At 40.4% G+C, this 27,791-nt stretch overlaps 1 protein-coding gene across 2 annotated transcripts in view; it reads left to right on the plus strand.

Moving 5' to 3' along the window:
- The first annotated feature begins 600 nt into the window (after positions 1-600).
- The window catches only part of SORBS1 (sorbin and SH3 domain containing 1), a 172,802-nt gene continuing 145,611 nt past the window's right edge, over positions 601-27,791 (plus strand). For both annotated transcript variants that reach the window (XM_082052552.1, XM_082052531.1), the window contains exon 1: positions 601-676. The gene's annotated coding sequence lies outside the window, so the exon portion shown is untranslated. The remainder of the gene's footprint in view (positions 677-27,791) is intronic.

Consider the following 27,791-nt stretch of genomic DNA (forward strand, 5'->3'; position numbering starts at 1 on the left):
GCTGATCCAGTAGTGCCCTAAGCATTAATGAAACCTAAATGGCAATATTAATTGCATGCAATGCAGGGTGAATGAGACAGGGATTTCTCAGGGATTTTCCCTCTTCTCTATTTCATCTCTTTTTTTTCCCAGATGAAGCATTTGGTGATTTACCAGTCAGAGTCGTCTCTTCCCCCTTCCTTCATCTCTTCCTCCTTATTTTTCTACGATTTGTATTGTGTACAATCAATACAACGATGGCTGCATTGAAAACCCCTTCGTTTATCGCTTGCTAAGCCGCGTACCATATTACCCATCCGATGACCGGCTTTCCCAGCCCTCAATCCTCAGCAAATTTCATCACCCCGGGAGCCCACAGCCACCGCCGCACGCAACAGGTCGGGCAGGGGCTGCCGCAGCCCCGCTCCCGGGCGGCCGCCGCGCCGCTCACTCCTTCCTCCGGCTTGGCTTCGGTTTGTTTTCCCCGAGCGGGAAGCGCAGGCCCCTTTTTTCGCCTTTTCTCCGCCGCGCTGGTGACAAGGGCTCGCTCCGTGCCGGCGCCGAGCGGGCGGTTCCGCGGGGCGGGCGGGGGCGGGGCGCGGGGCCGCGCCTGCCGGGGAGCGCGGCGGCGCGGCCGGGGAGCGGGGCTGCGGCGGCCCGTGGTGGCGGGCACGGAGGCTGCCGCTGCCTGCCCGAGGTAAGCTCGTCCGCGCCTTTAACTTTTCGGAGCAGCCAGGGCTTTCGCTGCTCTGGCAGCTGCTCATTTCCCTCCTCTCTGCAATGAAAATCGCCTTGGCTCCATTTTATTCTATTTGTACCCATAAGGACTAGGTGTTCTTTAAAGGGCCATTATGCTGTGGGATGTTAGCGCTTTTCTCTCTTTTTTTCTAATATCTGGACGCGTGGCTGTTGTTACAGCACATTTTTTGCAAGCTTTTATTCAAGCCTTGTTGTTTGTAGATAAATCGATTGCAGATGCAGAGGAGTAGATTTGGGAATGAGTTTCTCGTGCTTGTAAATAGAAATGCTATTTTTCTGTCAGTGGGAAGGGGGAGCAGAATACAACATTGCTTTTAAAATTAGAGGGAATGCACACGGGCATTTTCTGTGTGCCTTTGGACTCAGCAAACTGAGTGAATCTGGTGTGGGGAGTCGGTCTCTCCTTGTCCCGAAAGAGCTAAGCCCAGGATGTATGCATTACGGTTATTCATTCATCGGCGGCTGCAGATAATGCAATTACCAAGTCAGCGGCGCATGGATGCTGCCCTGCGTGTGACATCCTGAGAATACTGTACTTTAGGAACCCGCACTTGCTGTAGTTTGGATAAAACAGAAGCTGGGAATGGAAGGGTATGAAACTGTTGCGTGGAGAAGAGGCTGCTGGTTAGTCACACTGTTGTTCCTGAGGATTTGTGTTTTATGTGCTTCTGTGCAGAGGTGTAAATATCTTTTGCAATCTGTTAATAAGATATTCAGGAGTAGAAAAATAATTGGCAGCAACTTCAGGTATCACTAGTGCCTGACAAATGGTAGATGGTTTAGGTACCTGAGAATTCACAGTAGTTTTAATTAAATCCTATTGTAGAAAGGGCTTCATTTGGGTCTCAGTGTTTTATTTACACAACAGATTCTGCAGCCCTGGTATGACTATATATCTCCTAAAGTGTCCTGGAAAAGAAGGGGAAAAAAAAAATCACCAGCATGATTACCATGGACACAACTATCCCTTATTTATTTATTAGGCTATTAGGGTAATGAAGAAAAGCCATGCCTGCTCTGCTGTACAGATCTCATTTCAGCAAAACTGCCTGTGCTCCTGCTGTTACCCATGTTTGATTTTTAACCAGTAAGTGCCCTGTGCTAGTGTCAGTGCTATGGTTGCTATATCTCCACACATGGGTATTCATTGTAGCCCCCAAATGAAGGGTATCAGAGTGGAGCCCAGATGACTGCTAGTGGGATTCATTCTAAACCATATGTACTCTTCACTGTTTTACGCAAAGATCAGCATTTCCTTACTCGTAGTTGCTGCTTCTTTATTGTGCCTGGTACTGCTGTTACTGCTGCTCCTCTGGGGCATTTGTACCTTAGAATTTTGTTTCTATGGATTATGCTACTGAAAGATTGTTCTCTCTTGTGTTTGTTGCTACCACATCATAAAAAGAAACAGTATCTGTCCCAAGCAGCTTCTCTACTAGAAGGCAGGGGAAGGCAAGGGGAGGTTTAGCTTGCTCAAGGTTACTGGCAGGGTTAGGGTCTCTTGACTTCTAAAGGCTGGACCACCTTGGTTCTGCTATATGTATACACATACAGAAAATTATACATACGTCACATTAGTGTCCCTAATGACTCCCATTTATTTTATGTTCCCTATTTGTTCAGTAAGCATACTATCTTTAAATAGGAGTAATTACTTTTAAAGATAATCCTGTTCTATAAAGCCAATATTGTTTGATGATACCATTAAAAGATATAAGTAGTGATATTTAGGCAGTCAAAACACAGCAAGTGTGCCTTTTTTTGAATACATCAGATTTTTTGTAAACATAAACAGAAACGCACACACACAAGCTTGTGCCTTGGCTGTCTACAAGAAGAAAGAAACAGTGCCTAATAAATTTCACATGCCCAGAAGGCTAACCTGAGAGTCAGGAAGGTAAGAATTGTGTGCTGCATGTGAATATTATTGCAGCTTCGTTTTTTTTCAATATATAAGCAATTCAGAAAGTACAAATGTAAGGATCCTCCAAAGGAAGGCCATGTGATAAACAGGTCTGTTCCTGTGTTTTCTGTTTGTAGGGGAGGGAAAATATTTGGAGTGGGGGCGAAAAGGAAAGCTTAGAGTAGCTTCGAAGCACTCTGCAAATGTTGAATTACAAGTTTGCTGTTTTTGCAAAGGTCAAATCTGGGGAAAAGACAGGAATGTTAAACCTTTGTGCAAATTATGTGCCCTGTTTTTAAGAATCAGATCTGTGTTGTGTACTTGGGCATATGCATGTGTGTGCAGACACTCTGGTCACTATTAAGAGATGGCAGGAGATGTGGGTCATAGAATTTATTTATTCTGATGTGTTACTCTGTACAATGTGCTAGTTAACCGATGAAACTACTACTGAATGCTTTGTCTCAATGATATTCTGCAGCTGAGAGCTACACTGGTTGATTATCTGTTCCTCTAGGTTTCTTCAGTGCTTTTGTCAGTTTTCTGGTTCTTAACTTCACTAAATGCCTCTTTGGTCTCTTATAGAACAGCACAGTTGGAGATACCAAAGCAGTGCTTTTGACATTTTTATTTGTTTTCAGCGAAGACTATAATATATATGTCCCAAGATGGATGAACAATTGTGTTTTCTCTCTTTGCTGAGTCCTTTGCAATGAGCCAGAGAGGTTCTGTTAGTCTGATTCCGAAGTCTTCAATCCCTTCCGTAATCCCATTAACTTCTGTGTAGCTATATATGTGAATGAGCCTTACGGAATTAGGTTGTACAATGTGTGGTGTTTGTGGTGCAAGTGTTAAGACAGGGTCGTCACTTTCATTGCTTAGCATAATTTGTATCAGAGCACAGACTACCTATAGCATTATGGAAACTGCTAGTGCACTTAAAAGTGGGCAAGAAGTTTTCAGCAGAAAAGCCTCTTCTTTTTTCTGTGTGAGATTTTTGCTTTGGATTTATTCAGCGTTGGGAAATGCACTGGCAGCACGGATAATATTCAGGGTTCTTTGAAAATTGTTTTTAAGTCAGGCCTTTGAAGTTCTCAGTCATGGGTGGGTTGTTTTATTCTTTGCTCTTATTGTGTGAAAGAATATGCTCAGGCTTTTACTTGCTGCTCAAGATTTCTGAAGTAGGAGCCTGACAAAACGCCTGGGTTTTCACCCATGCTGGGTACCCAGATGCTTCCATTCACTTTTTCCTTTTCCTTGGGTGACTGCACTTAGTCTGTATATCTAAATAAGGATTTATAAACCTGACCTTCAACTTCAGTATGATTTCAGCCTCTGTTCCTGTGACCCTTCTACATGCCACAACATAAGCAGGTTCGGGACTGACTCTGTATTTGGATCAGTTAGAGGAGAGGGTTTGGGAAGTGATGATGTTGTGTCTTCACACTCAGCTAAGACAGTGCTGATCCAAGCATGGCAGTAAAGGCAAATGTGCTACTGGAAGTATCTTTCAAAGAAGGTGTCATGCTGGTGCCATGCACGCTTGGGTTCTTCAGCACTCCACAGTTCTTTTTGTGTGAAAATTGATCCATGCCAATCTGCAGCTCGAATAGTGATCGTTGTCCACTCTGTAATAATTCTGCTAACTAGATATAGTTATGCCTCATTCTCCTTCTTGTGTGTGGTTGCTGAGTGTTGCTAAAACAGACACTACATGCCATTCCAGAGAGAAACACTATTTAAATACTAGAAGGAATACCTTTATGTATGCCCTTATCATGGTCTCACTAAGGTATTGTGAAGCATGATTAAGTAATTTTTGGATTCCTGCATCATAGATGCTGTTCATTGGAATGTGTTTAGGAAAAACAAATAGTATTAGATGAGAACAATTAGGTAGAAAAACTGGTTTGTGATGTGCTTCTCAAATCCGACACTTCATATCTGAATTTGGGTGTGTGAATGCCTCTATGTCAGTCAGTATTTTATTCTCCCTGTACTTTTGCACCTGTCTAGCATGTACAATGTAAACCTGGGTGTTTGAGTTTCCTACCCATTCACAGTAAGAGATGATCTTCATTGATTTTGAGGCAAGTTTGTTCCATATTCTGTGTGAAGTCTCTCTAGCAGCAGAATTATAGTGTAACACTAAATCTGTTTCTTATCTACAGATGCCAGCATAGGCAGGCAACTCTGCCATCACTTTATAGCTGAAGGAAATGAGATGTGGAGAGGTGAAGCAATTTCTACAAGAAATTATCTTTTATATCCATAGCCAATGTTATAACAGTTTATTGATGTTTGCCTCTTCATAAACAATAAAAACTTTGAAGTGAGTGGCCTTATCTTAGAAAGCAAACTGTTGCTAAAATTATTCTTTGTTAGGAAGACTTCTGAAATAATTCCACTTCCTCTTATCCTGAGAACCAAGAGAAGATTATTCAGTACTGTAACAGCTGGGGGTTTTCAATGCCTCCATCAACATGGGAAAACAGGAAGCAGCAGCATGCATGAAAACGTAGTTTGCCTACAGGTTTGATTTATAGCTATTCTGGTCTTTCAAAGAATCAATTATTTACATAATATGAATGAAATACACCCCTAGACCAGAAGGCTATTCTGGTTTTGAATAAACACTGCAACACTCATTCATGTAAGGAGTAGAAGTTATATTTTTCCTAGAGCAGAATGAACGTAATTAGGATGACGATGGTTGTGTGGAAGGGGAGGCTGATAACTGAATATGAGTCATTTTTTCTTTGTTTCTATGTCTGTATTGATCCTAGCATTTGAAGGTCAAAAGTAGCAGTGGTTCAGTTACTATTATGAGTTTTGTGAGTTTTAGCCCACTTTCCAGCGCCTGCAGCGTTGCCGTTACAAGAGACACTGGTGGTGCCCTTGCACAAAGGCCAAGCCCGATGGTCCTCACAGTCAAATGTCTTTTATAATCATAGGCAGGGTTCTTCCAAGTCCAGCAGGGCCAGTCACGTGAGGCCCTAAGAGAGAAAGGCCAGATTTAGGGTCTGTGCACTTGGAATTTTGCCCAGCTACGTCAATAGCAGTAATGACATGTAAGGTAGTGTTAGCCCTTGCTTAGCTCAAGCCTGCAGTTTGGAAGAGCTAAGAAAAAGCAACAAGCCCTATGTTGAAACATAATCTTATTTGATATTATAATGTAGAATTATACCTGTCATCTCAAAAATATTCAGAGAGTTTATTTAGCATTTATGGTAGATAATGATATATTCACAAAACTCTCAGTGAATTTAAAGGTATTTATCCATTTATCATTGGTGTTAAAGGGATAGTACTAGATTGTGCTAGGACTGTTTCCTACTCTCCATGTTCTTTGTTGTGGTGTGCTCTGTGGGAGCTCTCTAAATACTGTGGAAAACTATTTTCAAGCAGTTGTTCAAATAAGACACATCTTTGCAGTGGTGGTGCTTGTAACTCCCTTTTATTCGCTAATATTGTAGAATTTAGTGGAATATAGTGTTTGGTTTACAAATGGTTATCTTTCTGAAAACTTGGGTGAAATTTATTTGCACATGAAGTACCTCTAATCCTCAGGAAAGCCATTTTTGTGTTTTGAGGATAAGCCAGTTACAAAATGTAAGCTGTACTGAGAAAGTAGCCACTTATGCAGCACTGATCCCCCTGCCGGAGCAGGAACACCCAGATGAGGTTACACAGGAAGGCGTACAGGCAGGTTTTGAATGTCTCCAGAGTAGGAGACTCCACAACCTCCCTGGGCAGCCTATTCCAGCTCTGTTACCTTTACTGAGAAGAAGTTTCTTCTCAAATTTAAGTAGAACCTCTTGTGTTCCAGTTTGAACCCATTACTGCTTGTCCTATCATTGGTTGTCACCAAGAAGAGCCTGGCTCCATCCTCATGATACTCACCCTTTATAGATTTGTAAACATTAATGAGGTCACCCCTCAGGATCTTTTGAGGTCCCTTCCAATCCCTAACATTCTGTGACTCTGTGAAGTGTGGTTGGCAGTCTTTTGCTTAGCTGTGAGTTGAGATTTGTATGGGCATGGTAGGAGGCAGCTGAGCCTCCTGTCATGGTGTAATAATCACTCATTCAGTTGGTGGGGGGAAAAAGTCAGGAAGAGTAGTGTGATCTGTTGGTGCCTACATTGTGCCTTGGAGGATGACCCAGGTCCTAGATACTGAGTAACACACTGGCGCTTGGGGTCTGGCATCATTCTGTCCATAGCAAAGAGTCTGGATTGAGCGTGAGTTCAGGTTGCATAAAAATGCTGCAAGTCCTTGCATCAGGTAATGTGAGACTGTGGGGTATTTTCAAATTAGTCCCATCTCATCTTGCCCACCCAAAATTATCACTGCAAGGGTAGATGGTGTGACTGGAGGCTGTATTGTGTAGGGTCTCCTCACAGTGCTCACTGTGTCTAAGCTTTTCTCTGGGAATACCAGCAGGGTCACTGAACACCCTTCCTGAGGCACCTTCTAGGAAGTAAGTGGATTCAGTGCACCAGACAACTATGAGAATACAACCTCTGTCTCCTGAAGCATTGGAGAAGATCTCTGTTAATTACAGAGTCCCCTCCATTATGTAGTATCATAGAATCATTTTGGTTGGATGAGACCCTCAAGATCATTGAGTCCAACCACTAACCTAACTCTGGCACGTTTCGCCAGGTTTTCCTGGCAGGGACCTGGCAGCTCTGGCTTCTCAGTCCTGCAGCAAGGACTATGCCTGCCATGATGGAGGGTGACACTGTCACTGCTGACATTATGAGATTGAAAATGTTGGTGGGACCTCTTTAGAGATTGCTGTGTGAGATACTGCATGTGGTATTCTGTCTATCATCTTAGAGTTACCAGTCAAGTCTTGTGTCACAAAGAAAATTAGGATGAATTATGGCGTAGCACCCTGTACTAGTATAACGTGTCTCAAGAAGAAATCCGCTCAGAAAACTGTTGGGCACAAGTCTGCAAAATTTGGAAAGAATATATCACATACACAAACGTGTTGGGTGACAGTGAAAAGCTATATATGCCCCAGAGTTACAGCTTCAGGAAAACATTATTAGGTATTGCCGTTTCTCCTGATGTAGTGTGACATTTGAAGGGCTAGAAACAGCACTCTTATAACACATTTTAATAGGTGAGTAGATATTTAGTTTTGTTTCTTCTCTTAAAAGGTCTGGCTGTGCTGTCAGTACAGCTAGGCTGAAAGCTCTTAGGCTGATTAATTATTAAAAGAACCCACTAAATATTTTACATCTTTTTATTTTTTTAATCTTTTTGTCTATTGATACTTTTCTTCTTCTAAGAGTTTACAACAACAGAGGAAAAACTAGTCACAATAAATGCTAAGAACTTATATGGCTTCCTATAAAAGATTTTAAAAGAACAAAGATTGTGTAAATATTTGTTTCCTTGTTCTATCTTTGCTTCAGTTTCTTCTTTCTTTCTCTACAGTACCTCTCTGAATCTGTTTTGGTGAATAAGTAACCAAATATGTTTTCTTTTTTGAGATTTGTTGTACATCTACAGGTGCAACAAATTTGTGCTTCTGTTATGCAAGGTGTTATATGAATGTAGAACAAATGCAAATCTGAGTGGCAGAAAGTTTGCTTTCTAGAAGGTGAGATGTACCAAGCAAGGGTAGCATGGTGCTATAAGACTGGGGTAAAGACACATTCATGGGGAATAGATGGTGTCCTACCTCACCATATTATTAGATACCATCTCTTAGCATATCTGTGAGGAATCTTTACAGCCAACTATGCAAATGTACCAAAAAACATAGGATCAGAGACCCCAAACCTGGAAATCACATTTCTTCAGACACTGAAGACACTTAGATATGAATTTAGCATCTTGAGCATGTCTACAAAATACTTGTACAGTCTTTGCTTGCTATTCTACCATCTAGATGTTTTAAAGACCTGTAAAAATTGTGTTGTGGTTCTCCTGAAAGTGGTGCTTCGTTACACATATGGCAGTGCTATAATGCAAACAATGTGTTATTGTTCTTGACTTTTTTTTTTTTTTTTTTTTTTTTCCCCCAGCAGGTTCTGTTTTATTGCTTGGATTGAAACAGGACTGGCACCAACTAAGATCAAAGTCCTCATAACAACAGGCCTTGGACAAATATGCCAGGGCTAAGTAAGGGAGACAACCGGGAGCGGGAGGACTAGGAGGCGGATGGGAGGCAATGGGGTGTGGGCTGTAGTGCTGTTGACATGGCCTCATGTGTGAGGAGCAAGATGGGGCCTGGTGAGCTGCCACCTTTTCCTTTCCTTGGCTTTGTAGCTCGGCTTTGGTCTGTGATGTGGCACCATTGCACAGTTTGCATATTTGCCTCAGATAGGTGTGAGGCAAAGCTAGCAATAGAAAAACCCTCAGACTTTCTAACCTTTCTTTCATAGCAGTCTGCATAGTTTTGTGAGACTTCCTCTGTGAAGACTTAAATAAATAATACACTGCTCATCCAACCATGAGATATGTTGTCCATAGAAAAAATGTCTGAAAGTACTTAAAAATAAAAGAAACTTAACATCTTCCCAGAGAGATGGCTATCTTACTGCCTGTAAGACTGACACTCATGACAGAACAGATCTTCAAGCCTGGGTATGCTTATTAACAGTAAGTTTTTAATAAAAGTGTTATTAAAAAATATATAATTTATCATTTCAGTTTGCTACGTGGTCTCTGGAACACTGTTCTAAAAATCAGTATCACAGCTTTAATAACAAGGCTGTGCTTGTTTTCTTAAAAATTATTTATACATAGAAAAATGAAACAAAGCACCCATAGACTGCTTCCAAGTACAATTCGTGGGCCACTGCGCGCCATTGTGTAACAAATGGATACGAGTGGAGCAAATGACTGGCCATCAGTCTTTCTGCTTATGACACTGAATGAGTGATTATTAGACTTAAATCATGTTGCTCATGTTTTATTCCTAATCAGCTGAGAAATATGATGTGTATTATCTTTATATGATGGTTGTGATCTTTTATAAAAATAGTCTGTATCTTGGTGCTAAAACCAAACAATAAGAACTGTAAGAGAAAGCGCTTATCAAGCAATTTAGGTGAAGATTCTTGGGTTAGAAGCCATGGAGAGACAGAAGGGAATCCTGTTATTTCATTCTGAAGGGTAGAAAGTGAGATAGACTTAGCAGTCAGACGTTCCACATAAAATCATTTTGTTCAGTGCAGGAAATGAATGAGGCAGAGTTGTTCCTTCTCCCTGCAGCTGGCTTTAACTTGTGGCACTCCTGCCAGTAAGTCTTTTTCCTCAATCTACGTGTTTTTTATGGCTGTTTCTCTTTTGGTGGATTTTTGATTCAAAAGAACCCACGTCTCTTGTTTTGCAATCAGGTTGCTGGCAGGCACCTCAACTTCTACCCTTGTCTCCTCTATCTCCTGCCTTGGATAAGGGGTTATAGTATTAATGTCCTAATGTGTGCATTCGTAAAGTTGGGAGATGGCCTCTGGAGAATCACCTGCTATGTTGTGAGGCCTTATTAAAGAGAAGACAGCAACCCTTTGCCATCTCCCAGCCTTCACTTTTGTTCTTTCTTGCTGTCTTGCTTTGTTTTTACTAGAACAAACAAGCTATGAGCGCACTGAAGACCGTAGTGTCAGGCATGTGCTCATTGTGTTGACCCAAACAAATGTTCTGCTGCTGATACTGCACTCACTAGAGCTCAGACACAGTGTGAGCTGTGGTATTTTGTGACTCATGCTTCATCAGACTATAACTGTTAGCTGTGTTCCAGTCCTTGCCAGTGCAAGGGACCCAGGATCTGATCCAAACTTACTGGAGTTGATGGAAACAATGTCATTGGCTTCAGTGAGCTAGATTCATCCAGAAAGGTTTTGGGCTGAGTTGTCAGGACAGGATGTTAAATAATTTCTCCCTTTTGGTTTTTAAATTTAAATAAGTTGGCCTGGAATTAAAAGAGAGTGAGAGAGAACATGGAAGTACTGCAGTGGTATTGTAGTTCGTTGTTACTTTTGAGCAACACGTTAGGCTCAGTGGAGGGAATGGCCCTTTTACTGCTGTACCGCAGTTGGCATGATTCACAGGAGATGCCAAACACTCCTGAACATGATGTTGTTTGCCCTGTGGTTCTCCCAACAACTGTGGATTCCCTGCTGTGAAGACATGATGTTGGCAACTTGCAGAGGCCAGCCTGCAGGGGAGGTCCAGTCACGAGCGGTTCAGTGTTTCCTGGTGGTGTAGGGCTTGTACATGTTCCTCAAAGGGGGTTGACAGAGGAGCTCTGGAGAGGGTCACAGAGATTACCAGCTCACAGTCCAGTAGGAGAAGACAATGTGGGCATCTCTACCTCTCCCTCCCAAAGCAGAGCTGCTGGAAATTTCCCCAATCTTAACATGTGTTTACATGAACATTTTAATTTACTTTTTTGGTGTTCACTAGAACTGGGTCAGTTTTCTTATTTTTTTTAAATTAAATATGGCATTTCTCCTCTTTTTTGTGTGTGTGTGTGTGTGTTAAACATTGTCCTGCTGCCTTCATAGGTGAAGTACTGTGTTGTGATTTTTTTAAAAAAACCAATACCATCTAATTTATAGAACCCGGTATTCATAAAGGCTTGTAGTTCAGCCCTGTGAAATCCTGTGACTAATTCATGATGTGCCCTTGTTCTATTATAAAACCTTACAAGCCCTTGTCCAAGGGATATGATGGATGTTCCTACATAGTTTCTTTTCTTTTACAGGAAGACTAAAATTTTATGATAAATTATATCATGCCTGTCTATCACAGGTTTTATCCCTCTACCGGTATTTTGCAGTACTGTAGCAGTACTAGACCACCAGGTCACTCACCTTTGTGATGAAGATGGGAAAAGTCTGTAGGAATTTCAGGCTGATTACAGGCTTTAATTAAGATCCATATGCTCTAGTATGTTCCCCGCTACATGAGCTAAAGCAAAATCACTGTTAGTGGATAGTGGATCACTGCTCAGCAGTTCGATGCCATCCAAGTGATATACTCATATGTGAATTCGGTGAAGTTTTTTTGAGTAAAATCTAGCTGTTGAATTAAAAAAAAAAAAATAACTATAATAATTTTATATAGACTCATGACCTTCAAAAATATGCTGTTTCTCTGGCACATCAGCTAAAACAAGAATTCAGTCACCTGGCAACACAAGTCCTTCGTGAGTCCTGAGTACAAGGACACCCAGAGCCTCTGTTCACCTCGTAGCAATGAGTGACAAGAAATCCTTGCTGCTTGAGATGCTGGACGTCACAGGCCTCCTTATCTTGGGTGACTCCTTGATGCTGAACTAGCCTCTGGTTGACAGTTAGCTTCTCAGTCAAAGCTTAATCCTGTGAAAAGTCTGCTTACTTGGCATCTGGCCAAACCATGGTCTGTCCTTGTATTAATTCAGAATTAATTAATTAATTCATTTTCTAATGGCTTAGTAAATGAAGGGCAAGTCTGAGAATGCAATTATTTTGTATTTGGGAAAGCTCCCACTGAAATAAAGACCATTTTACTTGAATAAGGAGCCTTGGGATAACTGCCTTTCATTATTAAGGCTGTTTGAAGTGAGTCACTGTTACGTTACCTGCTCTTGTCATCATGTAGGTGCAGAGAGAATGATAAAAATACATCCCCTGCAAGCTAGTGACTGCACGTAGGGTAGATGCAGGGGAAAGCATTCACGAGCAAGCTTAACTGAGCCTGTCTCAGCACCCGTACTTGCCTCCCTGTGACGTTATGCCTATGTTCTAGTTAACACATGCTTTGCAACCGGGCTCTGTGAAGCACCTGTCATGTCTCTTGATGTGCTGTCTAATAGGGGAGGTTTCTATTTCCAGTTCTGTTACTGATATAAAGCAGGGTGACGGGTAAATTACACAACATTCTTTTATGCTTCTACTCTCCCATCTATGATGTCGCTGGAGGATTTTTGCTGGCCAGTCAGGGTTGCCTTTTCTTGTACATTAAGGACTGTGGTTTATTTGTGCTCATGCTCAAGGTGATTTCTGGGCAGGAGAGGGATGTTCTGTCCACATCTAATATTTGAATTTACATGAAAACATAAACGATGCGGGGAGCAATGTTGATGGCTCAGCGCAAGGCAGTCCCGAGAGCTGTGTGCTGGTTGTGACATAATCCATGGCAAGTAGTTAGTGGACTCATAAGAGAATATGTGAGCAAGAAGGGTGACCCTCTCTGCCTGGCACTTTGCAGCTGTACAGAGCCATTAAGTCTGGTGATATCCCCTAATTTGGGTATGCCACACAGGCACAGTTCCCGGCATCTGTTGTGACCTACTCCAGGAGTGTCTGTGTTCCCTGTAGCGAGTACAGGAACTTTAACAGCGTTTGGCTTATTGTCGTGACTTTGAGTCATTATGAAAGTACAACAGAAGTGTGAGATGCTATCTTTGAGGAAAAAAAAAATCATTGCTGGAGTTGACTTAATCATCTTCACTACCATAAGCTCCCACTCTAAATACTGGAGCTTTCTACACTTTCTTTTGCTTGGTCTATGTTTTGTGCAAGTCTGCTAATCAAAAGATTTTCAGGAGCAATGTATGTTATCTTTCAATTCTGTTTTGCTTTCTTCTCCATGAAATGTTGAGATAAACATTTTCGTAGCCATTGAGTGCTTGTGAACCATATGTTCCCGTAAAAGCTATAATATCCTACTGTGGGCTTCTGTTCCCTTCAGCCATTCTGGATGTGTGGCACATGCTACAATACCCACTGACTGGAAGAGCTGCATTGTAACCCCAGCTGGGTACAATACTGTTGCCTGATGCTGAGACTTGGACCCCAAAGTGTAGCTGAAGTATTTGGAGCTTAACCTGAAGCCAGATCTGAGTGAGAAAAATTTCTTCTTTAGTTGTATGCAACAGAGAACACGTGCAAAAGGTGTCCTGGCATGATCAAGGGTAGAAGACTGTTGTTTATGCTCCCAGGACAATGGTGACACAGGAGGACTCTGAGGCAGAGGCACAGTGTAATAGAGGAACAGCTATTCAATCACTAATAATTCAGTAATCAAACATAATTAAATTCACTGGATAGCTTGGACATTAAAAGAACTAAAATAAGACTGTCACTTCCCCCAAGCCATTTTATACTGCAGACACACACCTTACATGTCACATAAAGTTAACAATTACCATAGATCTTCCCGAGGTCCTTAACTGTTTCCTGAATTTCAGACTAGGTGATGCTGAGTTCACCCAGTACACGACAGCATTCACATCCTGGCTGTGAATTAGATTCTTGACCCCTTCTGAAGTAACCATATAAGTTTACTCCATTTTTACTGGCATTCTTACGGATGACCAACCAGCCTGTGACTTAAATGGGTATTTGGGTTTATTATTTTTTTTTTTTTAAGGACCAACTTGGAATCAAGGCAAGGATCTGGGAGAATTAACTATTTTTTTTTGGTGGCATCTGCTGGCATAGCATGTGTCACAGAAATGGGCTTATGTTGAGAGAAGGGTTGTACACAAACTTCACCGGGACTATTAAAATAGGGTGGGCAGGCTCCCTGCTTGGAGTCAGGGTCTCCTTCCTGGGAGTCCCAGGAGTGGATCAGGAGTCTTTTGTGCTCTGTGCTGTCCCAACGAGAATAAGAGAACTGTCTTAAGAACAGGTCATGGACAAGGAACAGCAGAATGATAAAATGTGTGGGTTTCTTCTTATTTTGCTGTAGCCTTCTCTGCTTACTCCAGACAATGAGTTATCCCAAGTCAATTTACTATAGAAGGCATCTACATAACTCGTCCTCAGTTAGCATTTGGATGCCCAAATTAGGAAAGCTGGAACCACAAAAGCAAAGGAGCACAAGGAAACAGAAAACAAACACAGCCAAAGGAAGAAGAGATTCAGCACACATTCTCCTGTCAAGTCAACTCTTATGCAGCAACTGTTTTCCTTCCTTAGTCTAAACAAACCTTTCCAGGTTTTAAAATGTTTATTAATCCAAATAAATTTAGTTTTTGTTATGCAAATCTTCTGAAAATTTCCATTCCTGACACATTAATATTTCATAAGAAAATGTAATTTTGAGTCTAGAAATTATGTTATGATTGCAGAGCAGCTAACTGCCTGCTAGATGGTTGTCCTCAAGCAGAGGGATGTTAATTTCTGTACCTGTGTCCTCCTCTGCCTACCCCATATTTAGTGGATGAACTAGATGAATGAAATATTTAATGTCCTTCTGGGGACTTTTGCAGCGAGTATTCTGTGGAAGATAAAAAGTACACTTGTGCTCTGTTGTTTTGTTTGTTTGTGTCTTTTTTCCCGTTCTATATAAAAAAGGTGCAAAGGGTCCCTCTGTTTTCTTCCTCTGTTTTTTCTCTATATGAGAAAAATGGGGGGGTGGGGGGGGTGGTGGTTTTGTTTGTTTATTTTTGTTGGTTTTGTTTTGCTTGTTGTTTGTTTGTTTGTTTGTTTCCTTGCAGAATGTATGCAGAATTGATAATCTGGTAGAATTATCTCAGGGATATTGTGGAAGTGAAAGGTAACTAACTGTCCAGGGAGGAGGCGTTTTTATTTTGATGGCTTAAAAGTTTAAAACAAACAAATAAAAACCCCAAGCTTTTGAACACCTGAATAAATAGTTGGGGGAAAGGTTTGCCGCAATGTAACAGCTCGCTCAGAGAGGTGGCTGAAGGAGCTTCAAGTCTTCCTCCGAGACATCTAAGGAAAACACAGAATAAGACAAGTGATATTTTAAATGAAAAGAACAAGTGGCAAAGAAAAAAAAAAGATGTCTCTCTCATATTTTAAACAGTTTTCAGGCCTTTAGGAATTAAAAAAAAAAGGGGGGGGGGCACAGAATTGGAAAGGTGGTCCTTTATATATTTTACCATGACAGTCATTGTTATATAAATCAGACCGATAAGCAAGATATTTATAGTAGTAAATATTAACTATGTTGAACAAGTCTTTTTGCATTAAATTATCTGTTCTGCCACTGTTTGCTATACATGAAACATCTCTTGATTTGCAACTTTTTTCCCCTCACCAGTTATACAGAAAGCTTTGCAAGTTCTGTGCCATTCAATGTGGAGGAGTTTAGAAAACATCTTTTTTTCTGCTGCTGTTGCTGATCAGTTATTACTCTGGCTTCAGGGAATCATTCTTTTCTTTGTGCAGGAGGGTTTTGTTTTTCCTTTTATCAGGTCCTAATCACACCACCGTGTCTTGCTTTATAGAAGCATTTCTATGAGCGTGTGACTGAGGACGAGGGAGATGCACAGGGCTGTGGTGGACGGAAGGGCTAGGAAGGCTGCTAGGCAAAATCTTGCTGGCAATACAGACCAGGGTTGTTCTCCCTTCCTAGGAAACAAGATAAGTCATAAAGTCACACCCTGTCCTTCAGTTCCAGACAGAAAACAAACTCCAGACTCCTGCTTCTCACTTAACTCTATGTATCTTGTTAATACTGTGTATGTGTGTCTTCTGGGAAATGTTTTTCAATTGCCTGAACCTAGCCAGCCAATTTAATTGATTTGATTCCCTGAGAAGCTTAAGAGGGGTATAAAAAATCAGACATTTTTTTCTTAAACTAATTCATATATCTGAAAGTGTTTCTCATTAGATATTGTTTGGGATTATGAAGTATTCTACTAGTGCTCTGTAATAGGCTGGTTTTGTGTTTGATTTGTATGTCTATATACTCAGTGCTCTGCAGGATAAATATTAACTGTTTTAACTGTGTATTTTAAGTCCTTTGCTGCCTTTGGAGTAGCTACTGGGGAGTACTGGAAAGCATTATCTCCCTGCTTAGGGATTTGTGCCTTTGGAGCAAGAACTCGTGCTTGCTGTCCTTGCTGAGGAACTGCAAATGACACAAGTACTGTGTCATCAGTGAAGCCACAGGTAACTCACATCTTGTTTCTGTAGTTGAGAAGGTTGTAAAGCCCAGTGCAGTCAGGTGCTCCTTTGCACAAGCTGTTGATTTATTAATACCACGGGGAATGTATCTCTTAGTGCTTCTCTATGAGAGAGAGCGAGCAACCATGAGAATACATTGTGTAGGCTGCAAAATGCAAGAGGAGAATCCTGAGTCTTTACAGCCTCAGATCTTCCGCACATTGTTCCTGCTTTCTTTTAGGAAATGAATGAGGTGGTGATAAATTTTTTCTGTACTGGTTTACTTTAAATTCAGGCTTAAGTTCCAGGCAAGTTTAGCAATAGAGTTTTGATCTGAATTCAAGCAAACTGCTGTCACTAGAGTTGCATTTGATCATTCCAGTGCAACGTTTCAGATCTGTGCTTCTGATGGGCACTGACACTAAATTGGGTAAGACAGCCTTGCAAAGTTAATGTAAAAGGACAGCAATGCTTTCTCTGCGTGAAATCCATCATACCAGCATGCCTATCTGTTAAATCTCTATTGCTAAGAGGAAAGGAAAATAACTGAAAAGGAAAGCAGTGTTCTGAAGTAAGCCCTGCAGTGTGTACCATGTTGCCTGACAGCATGTCGAGGCTGGTAACTGGAAACTCTGTCCTTGCTTATGCTGTGCTGTCTTTCTGGGTACTCCAAGATAGGCAGGAATTCCAGCTCCCTCTTGTCAGGAAACATAGGAACAGCAGAAGAATACTGTGGGTTTTGTTCAGTTGGCCCTTCTTGGCCTTAAGGGACATCATCATCGTGAGTTTGGAATGATCAATAATGTGTATTTTCCATAGAGTACAGTGGATGTCCATTTTCTCTGAGGGAAAATGCCTTTACTTATTTTTAGCTCCTGCTTCAAGGAACCTCAGCATTCTACACAGAAATCAGATTTTGATCTTTCTTTTCCTGAGCCAACTCAGGGCAATGAAAGCCCTGTCCTCATACCCAGAGTTCACAGTCTGGTCTTCGCCACTGATTTTCTAGTGCATGTTGAGACGAGGCTCACGTGAAGGGACTGCATGGAGTATGGAGAGGCTTAGTCCCAGTAATTTCATCCCAGTAGCAGTGCTGCTGTAATTGTAATTGCAATATGTAATTAAGGTAATATGCAGCTGTATTACTCACATGTGCCATTTTTTCATTAGAAATGTATGATTGTATTTAAATTCTCAGGTGACATAATCCAATCTAGCCACTGACGCCTGCAACCGAGGCAAAAATGCCAATGTAATCATAAAGACCTTTATACTCGGTTCACTGAACCTGACATAATTTCACTCTAACTTGTCTTTCAATCTAATCAGTCTGTACTAGAATTTAAATTCAGCATTTTGTTAATATATTGTCATGGTTTCTGTCTGGAAGGTTAGACACTGGTCTTTTTATTTCCCTTCCTGAGCATCACGATGGTAAGCGGTAAAGAACTCAGTGGCAGTAGAAGATTGAATGACTGAGGAAAGCATGTACAAAAAATCTGTGACTTTCACGTGTGGGTATCTCTACAGCTGATCCTCCCTCCAAACAGTATCTGAGCAATGTGGGTGCGCTCAGAATTCCTGCTTGTCTTCCCCTTCTTTCACTAGTAAGGTGTGAACCAGAATCCCTCATCTGAACATCCTTTAAGATTGTATACGTGTGGTATTTTAAAACCGAGTTAAAAATTGGATGTCTCAGCCTCAGATTGTCAGATTTAAATTAGTTTAATAGTTATTGATGTTTTCCAGGCATTTAAAATTATTTATTAAGTGTGATTAAATATGGTCGTCTTCTCCTTTCCAACCTTCCTCTTAACCTGCTTGGAAAAGGAAAAATGATGAATTATTTTTGTGACAGTACTGAGGTGTCCTAGTGTAGGATTACTATTTATCTGGAAAGCAACAGAAGAAATTTTTGGAGGAAAGCATCAAAATGTGATTTCTAAAAGCTCTGAACCAAAGAAGAAAAAAATGAAATATAATAAAGATTCAAAATGTATCATTCATGAAGTTATCTGCAAAACAAAGCAAAACCTTATGATTAAACCAGAATTATTGAGTCAAGAGAGTCAGCTTTCCTGATTTCTGAATGTATAGCTGTAACCCTGGCTTCAAGTTGGTCATCTTCTGAGATAGCCAAATTCTGCAATTGGAAGCCCAGAACCTTTCATGCCACATAAATCTTAATTCAGAGCTCATTTTTGTAACTCCTGTAACTCTAATGAGCTCTAGTGCAAGTCTTAACAGCAAGTAGTGCTCTGAATGGCTGTTTTGATGTGCAAAAGTCATCCATTGAAGTTCTCTCATAATGATAAAATTATGTGTCAGACCCAGGCTGGCCAGGACCTGTGATTGTAATTTCTGTCTCCAAATGTTCTGCTTGAAATTTGTCCTTTAAACGATTACAGTTGTGTTTTCTCATCCACAGACTTCAAGTAAAAAGTCCCTGCTTCTGTAATTCTTTGCTGGTGGGAACGTTCTTGTGTGTATTTGCTGCTATTCTGAAATACTATCTAAAGTAATAATTAGCAACAACTTCTTGCTGGTTTTTGCTATTGTCCTGGCTAAACTTAGGCATTCCATTTTCTCGAAACACTTGTCTATCCTGGTTTAGCACATAACCATCTGCTTATTTTTCTCTTTTGTCACTTGTGTTCTGATTTCTTTTTCGGGCAGGCTTTTCAAGTCTCTTAGCCATTATTCTGATGCATCTGAGTTATTGATGAACAGATCCTGCTAACCATTTACGTGCATGCAGGTACTAGGCTTTGGCATAAAATGTCCGCACGCTTCCCGTCAGACGTCCTGGTGTACATGGCATGCATTGTACAGTGTACTGTTGTGTTTTCCATAGGTGGTAATGGGGAAAGCCTGTGCTCTAATGTTGAGAGAACGGAGCTCTGAGTCAGTTTCTGGTTCTGATACCAGCTCTGTCAGAGTCCGACTGCCACATTGGCCAAAGTCCTTCATTCCCCTACCTCATGGCTCATGAATAAGGCCTGCTGTGACAGGAGGTGATGCGGGCAGTGCCGATTAGTCACGGTGAGGCATTACAGTTGCACGCCATTGTTCTGCCTGAACAGCATCTCCCCAGCTTGCTAGGGCTGTCTGGCACCCCTCGCTAACCCATGTTCCTAGTGATGTCCACCCATTGCTTTACATCTTCATTAGCTCATATGCAAATGGGGAGGAATGCTGTTTATCCCACCAAATGCACCCCTGCGTACATAACATGAGCTGAAACATGCTGTGATAAATGTTTGTGACATGCTGCAGAATCTTCAGCTATGAGATGCTGCGCCAGGACACCATGAGGAGAGAGATGTGTCTAAGTCCTGGAGAAGCGAGTCAGGTGTAGGGAATAGGCACTATTGCGAGCCGTGTTTGAGGTGGCTTTACAACACTTTCCATTTGTTCATTTTGGTCCTTCAGTTTCTACACAAATCCACACAGTTCTAGTGGTGTCATTAGACTTTATTTTCAGACATTCGTAAAAACTTGTGAAGTAGAAATGAGAAATGAATGCATTATTTACAATCTGTCATTATGCTGTGTACTGCTCATCAAACTTCTTGTTTCTCCCTTCTGATCCCAGATAAAATGGGAATTGCTGGAGCTGGTGCACCAGCAAGTCCTGAGGCTTAATGACTCATCCCACAGTGTTCTGAACATTGCAGAGTTCTTGAAAGGGTTTTTATCTCTAAATACAGGTTCTGCTTTCTGATCTAAGATGAAGGATGCAAGCAGGTATTTTGAAAAGCATCCATTTGCATCATGCATTCGAAGAGCTTTGTGTGGCTATTGTTACAAAGTTTATTGGAAAAGCAGTGGGAGGACTTCAGCCTCCAGTTAAGTAGCTTGAACAGTAGAAAGGGCAGAGCTTGAACTGTTTTCAAATGAGTAGGGCCAAAATTATGCCCACTTTGCTTGGGCCTGCTGTTGCTTGGTGAAATCAAAAATAGATTATGAAAGTGTTCCTAGTGAAAAACACATTTGTAGGAATTGTTGCATTTGATCCTTTTCCTTTTTAAGTAGAAACAATATAAAGAACTTAATTCAGCACAGAATAAATCTCAGTTTTGTTGCACTGATTGTATAAAACTAGGCTGCTCTGCTCTACACTTGCCTTTAAACTGTTTATATTACCTAAAATGTCATTCCAGAGGAGAGTTTGGCTTCAGACTGCAGTGAAAGCCATTTTATTCCATGTATGGAGCTGGTCTCCCAAAGCTATTTTAGTGAGTACCTAGAAAATATGTTTTAGTGAGCCATCATTTCATTTGTGTTTATGTGCATTGGCCGGTTTAATGAGGGAGCTACGCTGTTGTGCAGTTCTGCTCTGCAGTGTTTCAGGGAAAAGACAGGAATTTTCAGGTGCAGGATGGGGTTGTGTTTTTTTTAAACTCTTTATTTAAAACCACATTTTGAAATCACTGTGTTCTCAGTTTAGCTACTGAGGAATGAAACCCTTCTGTGCCTAGAAGAGGCTCTGTTAAAAAAAATGACATCCCCTGTTGGTGTTAATCAACAGTGCCTTTAACAGAACCGAGCCATTTTTAAACCATTGCAGGTACTGGTTCCAGCTTTCATATCTCAGCCTTCAGAAACTCCTTTACTCCTTTCTCTCGTTAGAACATATTGATAGATGGGTGAAGATCTACTTGTTTAGCAGTATAATCAAAACTCTTTGTTTAAGCTTTTATCCTTGGGACTATGTTGTGGCAGTTCTGCAGAAGCCTGATGTAAGGATACGCTCTAGAACTGTGCTGCTCTGGGAATGGCAGCTGGGTGTTTGCTCACAGGACAGGACAGCTTCCCCTAGGGTGGGTGCCTAAAGAGTGGTAAGGAAGGTATATTTGTTTGACTGTATTTTTAATTTGGCATTATGCCATGTTAAAGAAATAATTTTGAATCTTTTTATGTTTTGAGATACGACTTGATGCTTGCTCGGGATTCTTCCTGATAGTAATTGATATAATGTGATCTTTTATCTTGGAGGAAATGTTATAAAAGTGGTGTACGTAAAAATAAATAAATAAATAAAATTAAAAATATTATATATCATTAGAAATAGTAGTCTTTTATGCCACTGAACACTCCTTTGAAAGTGCAGAACGTGTATCTTCTGTTTTAAGTAGCAAACAGTCATTCTAATATGGCTGCCCAGTTTCCTCCATATATGTTCTAGAAAGTCTTTTATTCCTCTTCCAGGGGATTTATTGCCAGAATTAAAGGGCAAATTGTGTCTCAGGCAAGGCATGCAGCTTTAGTGTTGAGACTACCAACTGCTGTCATCCATTTTTATAATCTTTATACTTCAAATGACCTGGAGCCAGATTTTCGAAGGTATTTATTTGGTTAAGAACCATTAGACTCTAAGTGGGATTTCAGAATTGCCTAAGTAAATTAAACTCCTAATTCACACTGTAGATCTGATTAGGAGGCCTCATGTATCTCTAGGTGCCTAAATACCTTCCTAGAGCTGCCCACTGAACACTAGGAACTAACCTGAAAACATCCCTGAAGGCCACAAAACAGTAGTCAGAACACAATAGTTTTTGATAAATTTTTTCAAGTTAGTAGTATTCAATTTACCGAAGAAGAGGCAAGAGGCTCTGAATTTGTTATTGATATTTGTTTTTCAAAGCTCTATGAGTCTCCAGCTTGAGTGAGCCCATATTGTAGGGCTGGGCTGGAGTGGATGTGAGGCTGGTAGGACATCTGTATAACCTGTGCCACTTCCAACGGGGCCAGTCTGGAGCAGTTTAATGTTTCTCCTATTGGTATGAATAAAGACTTACAAGAGATGTTAGCAACTCTCAGGGACATCTATGGTAGATATCTCACTGGCCTGAACCTTGGTATCTCCTCATAATCTTGCCATTCCTTGGATTGCTTTCATTCAGCTTTGAGTTCTGGCAAAAGTAAGTTTGTCTTTCAGGCACATGCTCAGTATGCAGTCTTTTAGGAACTTCTGTTTATTTCCAAAGAAATTTCTTGAAAATGTTTAAAGCTTATCCTTTAAACCTAGTACTTACCTTGATCTTTCTCCTAACACAGAAAAGAGAAAACATTCAAAAAGTTCAGAAGTTGCAGGATCGGGCCCTGGAAATCCTGTATAGGCCTTCAGAAATTCAGTTGTACACCATTCTGATTTTTAGATATTTGGAGTTAATATGATTGTTATCGATTTGAGTGGTCCGTCTAGGTCTTTACATCTTCTAGCATCCCACCGTGGCCATATTTTTCATTCTCTGTTAAGGCTTTTTCAAAGATGAATGCAAAACTATTCCTTAGAAACACTGTTGAGAGGTATTTTTCTTTATTTACTTTAAAATGTCAAATATTTGGTTTTCCTCTGTAACCCTTGGAAATTATTTTAGTTGTCAAATACACTTGTAATTTACTGGATATTGAAGAACAGTTGTCATTAAAAGGGGTGAAGGTAGAGAGGCCAGTGGAACCTTTACTAACATAGGACGTCATGCTAGAATAGCTCTCAGTAAGAAAGGGTGGCTCTATATACCCCAGAGCTGGACCACATTGTAGAGCTTTGTGTATTTGCTGCTTCCTCTAAACGGATGGACAGACACTTTAAATCTGAAGCAGAAAGATTCATACTTCTAAGTTAAAGCGTTCCAGCTTTGGTTTCTGTGTGTATGATGTTACTAGCACATTCTTGTATTGGGGCAAAGGAGGATAATCAGTGGCAAAATACTAACAAAAAGTTGTTGGTTATGCACAGCGATGTTGAAAGAAGAATACCATGTCATGAAATTCAAGCTCCAAAGAGCTATTTTGTCTCAAAAACTAACTCTGAAAAGTTAGGACTGAACAGGTTGCCCAGAGAGGTGGTAGATGCCCCATCCCTGGAAACATTCAAGGCCAGGCTGGATGGGGCTCTGAACAACCTGATGTAGTTGAAGATGTGCCTGCTCATTGCAGGGGGTTTGGACTAGATGACCTTTGAGGGTCCCTTCCAGGCCAAACTACTCTATGATTCTAAGACAAATTCCCTTGTTTCTTTTAGTGGGAATTTCACAGGTGCTGAACGGCATGAGATTCTTAATAACTGTTGGGTTCCCAGCTACCTTGCACTCTGAATGTCCTGAATAGAAAAAGTCAATAACACTCTTCTGAGAGTGTACCATATGGAGAAGACAAAACACCTGTTTTTGAGTGGTGGTTTGCAAAAGGATATGGATACAGTTAGGAAAATATTACTATATTCATAATGATAGTGGCATACTGCTGCTATTGGAAAATGCTGAAACTCTGTTGTAAACTGTTAGATGGAAGCCCGTTAACATACACTTTAGTTTTCCACCGCAGGTTCTTGAATGCATCTGCCTCCTTTTTTGCTACAATAGGCAGTTTTGGTTTGCATTGGCTTATATACCAAGTACAGTTAGTTAATGAATATTTCATTGCCATGAACGCAGAGACTCTTGTTTCATAGGAAAATATATTGTACAAGCAAACCTCAGACCTCACACTAGAAATGGAAGTCTGAATATTTCTTGTAAGTCCACTTTTGGAAAGTTTGCTAGTTTATTCTAGTTTAAGTTATCTTTGAAATGACTTTGTGTGGAAGCTCCATCCTTAGTGGGTTTTTATTGTGATTGTTATGGGGCAAAGTGGTGCCAGATTATTGAACAAACTAAATGGGGAAGAATCAAATATAATGGAATGGGTCGTGATGTCTGATTCCTAGGCAGTCAGAGAAAGAGTCGGAGACAGAATATGTTATGTATTTGCACAGTGGTTTTATGTGCTATGATAATACAGACAACATGTAACTTGTTCTAGCTTTCATGACTGTCTAGAGACATGTGGAAGCAGGAGAGGTACAAAGTATTAAAGTCTTAGAAATAAACATGAGCAGAGGTTAAGATTGTGCACTATCTGAAGCAAGTACAGGTGGATGAAAGGTAAACAAACTCAAACCATTAGAAATAGGGATATGCACCTTTAATGCCTAAATCCTCAAATGAATGTGTCCTTCTAGATGGTTGGGCTTTCTCTTCTGTATGCAACAAAAGGTTGTACTGTGGTCTATTCTGATTCACTGCTTAACAGGCATCAGGTTGCCTGTGGGTAAGGATTTTGAATTAGTCCAAAATCCTCACAAATAGGATATTCAGTGCACAGACAAACAAAGTATTTTGGTAAATGACATTGCAGCTTGAGAACAGAGTAACTCCTGTGTGTGTCTGCTGGTTAGGTGATTTGTACAGTGTAACAATCTGTCCACTTGATAGCATGCTTCAAGTGTCCTAAATATTATGTTTATTTGTTTGGCAGGCATTATGCTTTCCTATTGAGAGCTCGAATGGTTCATTGACAGTAGCAATTCATCTATGATAATCTACCTCGAACAGTTTTCTTTTCATTAAGCCTGAACTAAAATGATTTGTTGGAGAATCAGAATGAAAAGCCATTTAGATTTAAAACACTTAAAGCAAAATTGTTTTTCACACAAGTTCCTTCGCAATGTCTTTCTCTTTTCAGTGCTTTTTGTAGTGCTATTCCCAGAGAGGTGAGCTCGCTCACTCACAAGAGATGGGCTGTAAGATAAGAGTCTAAAGCCTGATCAGATACCTCACAGTGAGCTGTGGGAAATGTGCATATCATGGAAAAAACAGCTTTAAAAACCAAACCAAAACAATCCTCCAAACCCCCCACAAAGAAACAAACAAAACGCAACAAACCAACCAACCAACCCCACACAACCCTCCCAAAAAACCCAAAACCAACAAAAAACCCCCACGCCACCAGCAAAAAAAAAAAAAAAGCCCTATTGTTGTGTAGATCTGTGGATATTATTCTTTGTGTACTGCCAAGAAAAAGATCCAGACTTGGGAAGTGGTGTTTAACTTTATTTGTTATCTTAAAGTCCATGATCTCTTCTCTGTAGAGACAGAGTCAAAGGAAAACAGGCTAATTTTCTCAGTAGCTTACAGACTTTTCCAAGACCTGCTTTCCTCAGGCCATTTAATTTAACTGCTCTTTGACTACTAAAAGGAAAATGATAAACTGTCTTTTACTGCAGCCTGGATGTCTCCAAAGGGTAGTAAGGATGAAAGGATGTTGTATCTCCTTTTTCCATATACCTACATTTGATGGATGTAGCACCTCATAGTTAAGAAGAAAAACTAAAGCTTTGTTTTAACTACTGTACCAAAGAAAGATGAAGACCTGTTTGCGTCACTGGTCTGTCTGTCAGCCTTTTTGCTATGTCTGTGTAGTTTATATGGATTTTACATGGCATAGTCAAAGATTTTAAGGTAAAATTCACATCTCCTGGTGGAGGTGTTCCTGCAAGTGATCTCCAAGTTCTTGAATCCGATTCCATGGATCTGAAGAGGCAGACAAGTTTAATTAGGCAAAGTGTTCTGTCATCCTGTTCCCTTGTAAAGAGCACTACTTAGATGCATTTCAGGTTCCGCAAATAATTAGAGGCTCAATTGCCAGAATTTCTTCTCTGTGGGATATCAGGACCTGTATCTAATGAACTAGTCAGAGCATTGGTGTATCGGTACATTTCTGCCCTCAGCATTCTATCATATTGCATCTCAGCAGTCTGTAGCAAGATTGCTTCCATTGTACACTGGACTGAATATATCTGTAAGGGATTCTTTCTACAAATTAAAGGTAAATAAGCTAAATGAGTGCTAATAAAGACACTGGACTGGCATCTCAGCTTGATTAAATCTATCTAGTGCTGTGTTTGAGGAAGTTCCTATGAAAATACAGGCATCTCCACTAATGTAGGTATAGGTTCATCAAGCTCGTTCCTACTTTAATTGGTTGTCTTTTTTGCATTTTTTTCTTCCAGTTTCTGTGGAACCATTCATTCGTGTTTTCATCAGTAACTGTCAATGAGTAGTGTGTTATGTTATGACTTTCAGTCAGTGAATAACTTCTAGTATGTAGCCTAGGTGGCTTTAGTATGTAGGCAGATGTGACTCAACCACAACTGAACAGGAGACAATATTTTATTGTTTGTATTCCAGTAGGGCCAGTAGGCTATAGTTAGGACCATGGCCTCAATTTCTCAGGCTATAAACAAAAGCAAATTTAGTTCTTGCCCCCAAAACCTTATAGTTCAACTAGACATTGTAGTGCAAACACATTTTATCTGTGGTCAGTAGAAGTATCTTTGTTTATCTGCTTGGCTGAAGAATCATGTAATGAAGTGTAAGCTTGAGAAGTGGAAAGCAGTTTTCACTTAGCCTAAAACAATGCTGTGTAGTTTCTCCTTCTGACATTATTGAGGGGTTTCTCACACTCTTAAACTGTAGTAATGGCTGCTACTGAACCTCAGTTTATCTGGTTTTGGCTTAGACCTCTTCAGTTAATTTACTCTCACTTTATTTGACATCTGCATCGTGAATCCATCTACCTGTCAACCACCATCACCAAAGTTGTTCTTAAAGTAAAATATATCAGTTTAGCAGTACTAACTCAGCAATGGAGGCTGGATGGGTTGTGTGTTTGTTTTTATTTGTCTTTTTTTTTCTTTTCAAAACAGAAAACCTTCAAACACCAACTTAATTTGGAAATATTTCCTCATCTTGTTATCTTTGGTTAATTTGCTGTGTATTTTGAGCATACATGTTACAGTGTGTGCAGAGCTACAGGACAGATAAAATTATGAGTTGAAGCACAGTTGTGCTATTAGAATAAATGTTGCTCAGCATTTTTCAGTGTCTTATTATGTGAAGAACATTTAATTCCAGTCATGCATCAGATCTGTTGGACTTACATGTATCACAAAATGTACATAAGCAAAACAAAATTGCTTGAGGCATCTGAGAACTTTCTGAACAAGTGTAACGTTCAAGATGCTTGGTGCAACAGTATACACTGAAACAAATGTTGTCAGAGATACACAGGGGAAGTCTCTTTTCGATTTTAAATTCATGCAGCGAATCGCATTGACTTCAGCAGGTTTCCTGATAAATCACCAAACCTCTGTGATGATTTAAATAAAGAGGAAAAATATTTTGTCAGAATGGCAGAATTGTCCTAAGGAAAAGCATATCAATGCTATTTAATATTATGTTTTATGGTACTGTTACAGTAGCTTATATCTCTCTAGCAAAATGGCAAATGTGTTTCTGTAGGAAAATGTTGTCCTTCTAACATGGAATAAACTTGTTTGGTGTTTTTCCTTTTCTTTTTTTTTTAGTGACTTAGCTGAGTCCGTTGTGGTTTACATCCTGTGAAGGGGCTGAAGCCTTTTTATTTGAAATATTGAACTGTAAATGCTTCTTTT

This window comes from Streptopelia decaocto (assembly GCF_964273445.1).
Source record: "Streptopelia decaocto genome assembly, chromosome: 5".
NCBI lineage: Eukaryota > Metazoa > Chordata > Aves > Columbiformes > Columbidae > Streptopelia > Streptopelia decaocto.